Source organism: Nicotiana tabacum, chromosome 22 (genome assembly GCF_000715075.1).
Source record: "Nicotiana tabacum cultivar K326 chromosome 22, ASM71507v2, whole genome shotgun sequence".
Lineage (NCBI taxonomy): Eukaryota > Viridiplantae > Streptophyta > Magnoliopsida > Solanales > Solanaceae > Nicotiana > Nicotiana tabacum.
In genome coordinates, this window is record NC_134101.1 from 196,111,318 (window position 1) to 196,121,263 (window position 9,946).

The window sequence follows — 9,946 nt, forward strand, 5'->3', positions numbered from 1 at the left end:
TACTTGATTTTGCTTCTTCTTTGGTTCTATTATTATTTTGTTGTTATTACTGCTTCTTTTTTCTTGACGTCTTCATTACTGTATTTCCTTTTCTAAATTGTTGTATTTATGTTTGTCTTGAGCCGAGAGTCTATCAGCAACAACCTCTCTACTTGCACAAGTTAGGGGTAAGGTGTACATATTACCCTCCCCAGTCCCTAGTTGTGAGATTACACTGAAAATGTTGTTGTTGTGGTTGTTACAACTATACACAAATCTTTACATGAAGATAGCAAAATTATAAGTTTTGCTAAAGATACAGAAGCAAGTACACATTTTTAGGAATGGTAATATTGGGTAAACCTCCATATCCTTGCTTTTACTCAATTTTTAATGCACTAAGGGTTTTGACATGAGAGAAGAAGATGAAGAAAAGGATTGTGTAAATCAAGTAATCAAACTGAACCGAAGGCTCCTTTGGAGGAGAAGGAGGAAGAGGAAATTTCTATGGAGGAAGAAGACAAGGAAGAGGCATAGGATTTGGCTTCAAGTCAAGCAACCAAATTTAGAAATTATCTCGAGAGCTAACAATCAAACAAAATGGAACGACAATTACAAATCCCTTGCCAAATTTGTAGAAGGAACAATCATACAGCAATGTCATGCTACTACAGATGGAATTAATCCTATTAAGCACAATAAACCACCAACCAACACAATAATCAATGAAGGAGCAAATAACAACTTGTATCACTATCAATTTCTCAGCAAGGAAATCTTTGACTTATAGGGTTTTGAGTGATTAGTGGCATTATACCATGAAGATATCACTTGAATGATAGAGCTTTATGTTTGGTCTTCTCTTAGAAATGCTCTATGTTATCCTTAAACATAGGACTCAATTCGAGCCTCTTAGTATGATGTCGCATGTTTATCCTTAAAACGGATAACAATTAAATTTGTATGTGGTTTTAAGGATATGTGGATTGATTCAACACAAGTAATCAAAAATGTTAGATAAACGAATTATAGATAAAGTAAATAACCAAACCAATTGTGGAAATGAGTTCGGGCTCGGATTTAAGACTAACAATAGTTCTACCCTCGACCAGACCCTTGATTTGAAGCCAAATGTGTAAGAAGAACTATGATTAAAATAAGAACTTTTCAATAGCTAAAATGCATAGAAATAAGTTTATATTACCTTGATATGTGTGTTACAACGTGTCCATTGAATAATAAACTTTCCATTTATATAGCAGGGGAGTTTTACCTCTAGTACAATTCGAAAAAGGGTAAAAATCCTCCTTGTACATTAGTCGTTGATACACTACTGAGATACATGCCATGATATCCGGTTGGGTGAAGGTAATCACGGTGCTTTGTTAGTCGAGTGAAACCATTTGTAGTGCTTTTCAAGGTCTTGGAGCTCATTCTGGGTTCAGGGGTGTCGCCATATCAGGCCCGGTGGCGAGCACCCCGTTCCAACCTCGATTCAAAGGGTCCTCGGATTCGGTCTCTACCTTATGCACTCACACTTCTAAATTTGTTTGATTCTCGGGGAACTCGGGGTGTGTTCTAACCCCGAGTTCACCCGTATACAAATAGTCCCTTTATTTCTCAGAGAGTAGGTTTGCCGAAATGATAGGAAACGATAGATGCACTCCAGTTCCTTCCTTCGTACGTTACAATCGAGATAATGAATAAGCCGAAATGATCCATCAATTGTGTTGTTCTGACTTCGAACACGTGTCAATCATCGTCTGGTCGCCTCCGAATGTGAAATGTTACGTATTGATAACATTTTCTCCTATAAAAGTTTCGACCTTTTGTACTTATTCCACTTTCCGATCCTAGTTTTTACCCTCGAATTCTCTAGCGGCTGCCAACTCTTTCAAATTTTCATCTCTTTACCTCTGATCTTCAAATCTTCATAGTTGTTCTTAGGCTTCTACCTAGATCTTCATCCTACCTTCAAATCTTCATACTTTATGCTTCCAACCTTCATATCTTTCCTTCAAATCTTCATATCGTTCCTTCAAACCTTTATTTTTTTCCTTCAAATCTTCATATTCTCTAGATCACGATGGCTAAGACTTCTAAATCAGTTCCCAAGCAGGATGCCTCTTTATCTTCCCAACTGGCCATAGGTACACAGGCGGCCATTCCCGAGGTGGTTGTTTTCGAGATGACTGCTCCCGAGACGGTTTCTTCCAAAGTGACTACTACCGAAGCAGCCCTAGATCCCCCTATGAAAAGCTTTATTCTCGGGAGATTGTTCAATCACAAATGACTTCAATGTCGAAAAGGCCTCATCGAAACAAGACTGGGGTGAAAGGGCATCGAGATATATATACTCCATTACTGAAGATACCCTTCCCATAGTCCGAGAAGGTTGTAAATGGGAAGGTAAGGACATGGTATTCCCTGGGCACGAGGACAGCATTAACACCCATGTGGAGACGTATTTAAGTGTTTATAATTACTCTTTCATACTGGGCCCAGTAGACCTAGTAGTTCTGGCCTTTTGCAAGAGATACGAGGTGTGCCTAGGGCAAAACCAGTCTCTTTGGAGGATCGTGATCCTCCTATGTTATTTTGTAAAAACACTTAATCTTCTCGATTCACCCTCAACTACCTACTCCGTCTGTATAGTCCCGAATCTTCCAAGGGGGACTAATCAAGCTCACTCTCCGGGCCAACAAGACTCCCTTTTTGAACATCAATGAGGATCGAGACCGAGGCTGGTAGGGGCGCCTTGATCGAGTAAAAACGGAAGATTTGATCCCTCTCGAGTTTTTGCCATTTCCCGAGAAGTGGAATACATCTCATAGTGTAGTCTTTTCTTAATTGTCAAGTTTCCTTTATTTCCTTTCTCACCTTTAATATTTGTGGTTGTGCAGCTGTTGCTCGGGTCCCTAATGCAGTTCCCCAACTCATGGAGTGGATCGAAGGCATCTGCAAGCAGATGTCATACTTTGAGCGCACATGGCGCAAGCTTTTGAAGGATAGATGGGAGGCCCGTTCTCACAGTAAGGATCTTTTTATAATAGTTACCATTACTCTACGAACTTACATAACACTGACCTTTTCTCTTTCCTTTGCAGGTTTTCCTAAGACCAACGAACTTATGACGTTGGAAAGGGACGAGGATGCATCCCTATCGGTTGATCCCTCCATCACAAGACAGCCCAGGGTTGCTGAGGGGGAGAAGAAGAAGAGGAAAAGAAAGTCTCCGAGATCCCCAGGACCCGAAGTGAAGCCAAAAAAGAGGGCGGCTTCTGGGCTAATAAGCCCAAGAAGAGAACCAATTCTCGGGTGTTGGATTCTGACTCACTCCATCAGATCAGGGATGAGTCTGATGAAGATGACATCTTTGTCGCTCACGGATCGACCCCTGCCGGGGATAAGGCGGCACCCGAGAAAGAGAGCTGTGAGGCCGATCTCCATCCGACTCGAGAGGCTGAAATGGAGACGGGGGATGAGACCTCCCGAGAAGTCACTTCTATCCCGAAGGAAGCGACCGATGTAATAGAAATCACGTAGATGACCTCCTACACCGAGTCCATGCTTGAAGAGGCCCAAACAGGAAAGGAGAAGTCAAGTAAAGGAGTTCACGGCGCGGATGACCCTATCCACTCCTTCTTCGATAGCATGGACATGTCAACTTTGGAAGATTTTCCCGGGCTGGGCGGCCTAGAGATCCTGAAGAAAGATGTGCCTTCGGAATTTGGCAGGCCGAGTTCTAGCCAAAAACTAGTAAAGCACTTTCCTGCTACGAGTGTGAACCCCGACCGCAAGAGAACATGTATTCTTACGATCCCGAAGGATGCTCGGGTTTTATCTGCTCTAGTGGACATAGCCTGCTACCTCTGATGTCTGGTGACCAAAGTGGACCAGGCAAAGATGAACGAGATGTGCACGTCGAGTCTTTTCAACGAGGAATAGCAGGCACTGAACCAGGTAAGGAATCAATACCCCTTTGTGAATTCCACCTAGGTTTTAAAGTCTATGACTATTTTTGTTGCTTTGTAGGCCTCGATGCTTCACCATGAGATCTTCCTTTGGTACCACTCCAAAATCAACCAGTTCAAGTTTGAGTTCAACGAGCAAGTTCGTAAGAAGGATAAATACATGTTTCTCAATGAGCAACAAGAGGGGCCGTCAAGGATTTTCAAGCCGAGCTGGACAGGGATCATAAGGAAGCTTCGACCCTGAAGTGAGAACATGCCGATCTGGTCAAAAAGGTAAAGGTATTTGAAGTTAAAAACAAGGAGTTAGTCCTGGTGGCTAACAACACAACCTCATAGGTCCAACAGAAGATTGACCCGATCGACCAACTTCGAGCCGAGATGAACGAGGTCCAAGCCATGGCTAACAGGCAGAAAAGCAAAATGGACCTGCTAGCTTTGGAGAAGGAAACTGCTAAAGCGAAGCTTGCATCGGTTGAGACCTAACTCCGGGTGGCGAAGGAGAAAGCTGATAAGTGGTCTTAGCCGAATGACGATCTCTAAGCACAGATAAGCTTGGCTGTCATAGAGTGGTACGTTCTCAGCAGAGAATACGATGCAGTGAAGTCCAAGTTGGATACAAACTCCGTTGATGCCAAAGAAATGGTAGTCCAATACAAGGCCTATGTGGAGGCAACGGAGGTCCGCCTGAAGGCAAAGGCGAGTCAAAGAAGCTTTACGAGCCCGAAGGTGTCAAAGGCGCCAAAGGTTTTGAGGATTCCAAGGGCTCCGAGGGATCCGATGGCTCTAAGTCGGGCTCAAGTGAAGACTAAGTGTAGATGCCTTAGTGCTTTTTTAGTTTTTGTCTCATGTACATATTATTGTTTTTATTTATTTTGAGGTCGTTTTTAATGGGCTTTTGTAAGTATATTCCGAAATATATATAAAAAGTTCCTTTTCTGGAATGGCGTGTCTTTACTTTTTCAACATTTTTTCATAATTTCTATTCTTTTAATGTTTCTATTGCCTTAGCATAGAATCAAATGTAGTTATAGAGCATTCGTTTTTCAGAGGTCCGAACGGAGCCTGACTTCGATATAACTTTGTTTGCTCGAGGCTTTGAAAACTTGGTGTGAACGGAAGTTTTTTCAAGATGCTTAAGTGATTTGATGCTTTTGTTGAGGGTAACTTTTTAGTAGGTTTTGAATTTTTATAAAGGCCTTATTTTCTGATTATGAGCTTCGGACGTCTCCGAGCCCTTTTTGGGGTGGCCGTAGCCTTTTGTATTTAGGCATCGCCTAATAGGTTTGTTGCTCCGGTATTCAGTAGCCCGAGTTTTTTGATCTTTTTTCGGATGATAGTCCCCGAGTAGGGGTAGCCCTTGGGCTCGATATTTTTCGAATAGGGGTAGCCCTTGGGCTTGATAGTCCCCGAGTAGGGGTAGCTTGTGGGCTCTTAGGATCCGAAATTTAAGAGACAAGAAAATGTGTAATAGCAAGGCGGAATTTTCTTTCATTTAGGTATGTAAAGTACATGAAACAAAAACGCATAAAAGCTTGTATCATGGCTAAAGTGGACTATGTGGGCACGATTCACACGACCGTTTGGCCCTTACAGTGAATCCTAACCACCAAGCCTTAGCTTCTAGCACACAAGGTTTTCTTTTTTCCTTGCTAAAAACCTTAATCCGAGGGTAATGATCCCCAGTATTTGAGGTCGACCTTGAGAGGGCTCGGATACTTTTGATGTGAAATGAATGCCCATTTACTGCGATTTGAGACCGGCCTTCAAATCTAAGTTAGCACATTTTACTGTTACCTCGTTTAAAACCTTGCTGAAAACCCCATTTTGGGACAAAACAGTTAAAGGGAAAAAGAGTACAACGCGTGCTTTCAGACCTAACATCCATATCCATCCTTGCTCGTTTACCTACAAATGTTAGTTCGATTCGTAACATGTTTAAAAAGTAACTAAGTTCGTACCTTAGCTGTAGTACTGCTTTAAGTGTGCCATATTCTAGTTGTTTGGTAGTTGCATACCGTTTCCTGCTTCGAGTTTGTACGAGCCTTTGCCGATAACTCTGACGACTCGATACGGTCCTTCCCAATTTGGTCCTAGCTTTCCCTCGTTCAGGTTTTGGGTGTGTAATGTTACCTTTCTCAACACCAAGTCCCCGATCTTGAAGTCTCGGAGGTTGGCTCTTCGGTTGTAGTATCTTCCTAGCCATTATTTTTGGGCGGCCAATCGGACTAGAGCGGCCTCCCACCTTTCATCCAATAGCTCTAGGCTCGTGATCATGGCCTTGCCATTTGACCCTTCTGTCGCATATTGGAACCTGAGGCTCGGTTATCCCACTTTGATTGGTATTAAGGATTCGGCCATGTAGACCAGTGAAAACGGGTAGCCCCAATACTAGACTTCAAGGTCTTACGATACGCCCACAGGACTTCGGTCAGGATTTCCTTCCATTTCCCTTTGGCGTCGGTCAACCTTTTTTTCAAGTTTTGAAGTATGGTCTTTTTTGTCGATTCCATCTGTCCTTTCCACTAGGTTGGTAAGGTGTTGATAATATCTTCTTAATCTTGTGATCTTCGAAGAATTTATTTACCTTGGTGCCGATGAATTGTCTCCCATTATCGCACACGATTTCGGCCGATATCCCAAATCGACATGTTATGTGGTCCCAAATGAAGTCAATGACTTCTTTTTCCCAGATTTTCTCGAACGCTTGAGCTTCGACCCATTTGGAAAAATAATCAATCATGAATAGTATGAATTGAGCCTTACTGGTTGCCTATGGGAGGTGACCGACGATGTCTATCCCTCATTTCATAAATGGCCACGGGGATAAGACCGAGTGGAGTAACTCTCCTGATTGATGGATCATCGGTGTGTGTCTCTAGTAGTCGTCGCATTCTCGTATGAAGTTCTTCGCTTCCTTCTACACTTCGATCCAGAAATAGTCGGCCCTAATTAATTTCTGAACTAAAGATTATGTCCCCAGATGGTTTTCGCAAGTGCCTTCATGAACTTCTCTTAAGGCGTATTCGGTATCACCCAGCCTCAAGATCTGGCTAACGGGCCATCGAATGTTCTCCTTGACAATGTCCCTACGACCAAGCTAAATCTGGCAGACTTGGTACGTAGAGCCCTTGATTCTTTGGGATCCGAGGACAACTTCCCAGTCTTCAAGTAATCTATGTACTTCTTCATCCAATCCTAGGTTAAACTGGTTGATTTACTTCGGCGTGGCCTTCTTATATCACCTATTTCATGAGTTGTACGAGTGTTCCCAAACTGAATTTATTGTCATCAACCGATGACCCCAAGTTAGCCAAAGCATCGGCCTCGCTGTTTTGGTCTCGGGGCACGTGTTGTAGGTTCTATTCCATGAATTGATGCAGCGTTACCGTTAACTTTTCTAAATACCTTCGCATATGTTCCTCTTTCACTTCGAACGTCCCATTGACTTGATTTACCACGATGAGGGAATTTCACTTAGTTTCGATCACCTCAGCCCCAAGGCTTTTAGCCAACTCGAAACCTGCAATCATTGCCTCATACTTGATCTCATTGTTAGTCAATTTCCCAGTTCTAATAGACTGCCTAACTATATTCCCCGTAGGTGGTTTTAGCACGATGCCGAGCCCGGACCCCTTTGCGTTCGAGGCACTATTCATAAAAAGGGTCCAAATTCCTAAGGTAGTCCCCCGAGGCCAACAATAATTTTCTTTCGATTCGAGCACTAAGGCCGTCATAAAGTCGGCCACGAAGTCGACCAAAATTTGAGATTTTATGGTGGTTCGGGGTCGATACACGATATTGCATCCACTGATCTCGATGGCCCATTTGGCCAATCGGCCCCAGAGCTCGGGTTTGTGCATGATGTTCCTTAGTGGGTAAGAGGTTATGACGCATATGGGGTGACATTAAAAGTACGATTTTAACTTTCTGATTGCGCTTAGCAAAGCGAGCTCCAACTTTTCCAGGTGAGGATACCTTGTTTCGGCCTCGCCTAGAGTTTTACTAACATAGTAAATAGGGAATTGCATACCTTCCTCTTCCCAGACTAAGACTCCACTTACCGCAACCTTAGAAACCGCAAAGTAAAGGTACAGTTGTTCATTCGCTTTCGAAGTGTGGAGCACGAGATGACTCGAAAGGTACCATTTGAGTTCTTCCAAAGCCTGTTGGCATATCGGGGGCCACGAAAAGTTATTCTTCTTAAACAGTGAGAAGAACCGATCGCTTTTGTCTGAGGATCTTGATATGAACTGGCCCAGGGCGGCTATACGCCCGGTCAGCCTCTGAACGGTCTTGAGGTTGTCCACCATGGTGATATCTTCTATGGCTTTGATTTTGTTAGGATTGATCTTGATCCCTCGACTGGATCCCATGAATACGAGGAATCTTCCGAATTCGACCCCGATGCACACTTTTTTGGGTTCAGCTTCATATTGTATCTCTTCAATATGTCGAAGGTCTCTTGCAAATGTTTCAAATGATCCTCTGCTCGCAGGAACTTAACTAACATGTCGTCAATATAAACTTCCATTGATTTTCCTATTTGTTCTTCGAACGTCCGGTTTACTAGGCGTTGATAGGTGGCATTGGAGTTCTTTAATCCGAATGGCATTACATTATAACAATAAGTGTCGAATTTAGTGATCAAGGAAGTCTTTTCGTGATCGCCCGGTTCTATCCAAATTTCGTTATACCCGGAATAGGCATTGAGAAAATTGAGTATCTCATGCATGGTCGTCGCGCCGATTATCCGATTGATGTTAGGCAAAGGAAAAGAATCCTTAGGGCATGCCTTTTCAGATCTTTATAGTCCAAACACATTCTCAGCTTATTTCCTTTCTTAGGTACTACTACTATGTTAGCTAACCAGTCCGGGTATTTAACTTCCCGAATGGATCATATTTTAAGAAGTTTAGATACCTCGTCCTTGATGAATGCATGTTTGACCTCGAACTACGATCTCCTTTTCTGGTTAACGGATGGAACTTTGGGTCCAAACTCAGTTTATGAGAGGTCACCTCTAGCGGGATCCATGTCATGTCAAGATGGGACCAAGCGAAACAATCTATGTTAAATTCAATGAGTTTTTTCCTGAGCTCGGGAGCTAACCCCGTGCCAAGGTATACCTTTCGATTGGGTAAGTGTTCGATCAATATGACTTGCTCCAACTCCTCAACCATCGATTTCGTGGCATCGAAATCATCAGGAGCTATGAACGATCTAGGAACTCTGTAGTCATCCTCCTTGCCTACTCCTTGCTCTTCCGGTTCATCGGGGCCGGTACCGGTGATTGATATTTAATTTCTTCCTTCTTGGTCGGCTCCGTGTTCTTTTATATTGAGAGCATGGGCACTGGGATTACCTCGTCGACTGCGAATGTTTCGTTTGCGGCCGGATGCTCTCCGTAGACCATCTTGACTCCACCCGATGTAGGGAACTTCAATGTCTGGTGTAAGGTTGAGGGTACCGCCCTCATGTTATGATCCCATGGCCTCCTGAATAGGGCATTGTACCTTATGTCCCATTATATCACGTAGAATTTTGTGTCTTGGGTCATCTTGGCGGTGTTCACTAGTAGGGTTATTTCTCCTTTAGTAGTTTTGCATGTCATGTTGAATTTGTTCAACACGCGAACCGCCGACACTATTTGGTCTTGTAACCCCAATTGCTTTACGATCGTCGATCTAATGATGTTGGTCAAACTGTCTGGATCAATCAAAACACATTTAACTCGAGATTTATTGATAAGTATGGATATCACTATCATCATTATGAGGTTGTATGATGCCCTCGGCATCCTCGTCGTTGAGCGAAATGGTTCCCTCCGGGACGTAATATCGGGTGCATTTTTCCCTCGTGATGGATACTTTAGTGTGATTTATCATTGGCCCCTGGGGGACATCGATCCCTCCAATGATCATGTTGATGATTTGTTGAGGTTCTTCTTGTTCGATATGTTTATTGGAGTCCATGTTCCTGAAGTGGTTTTTGGC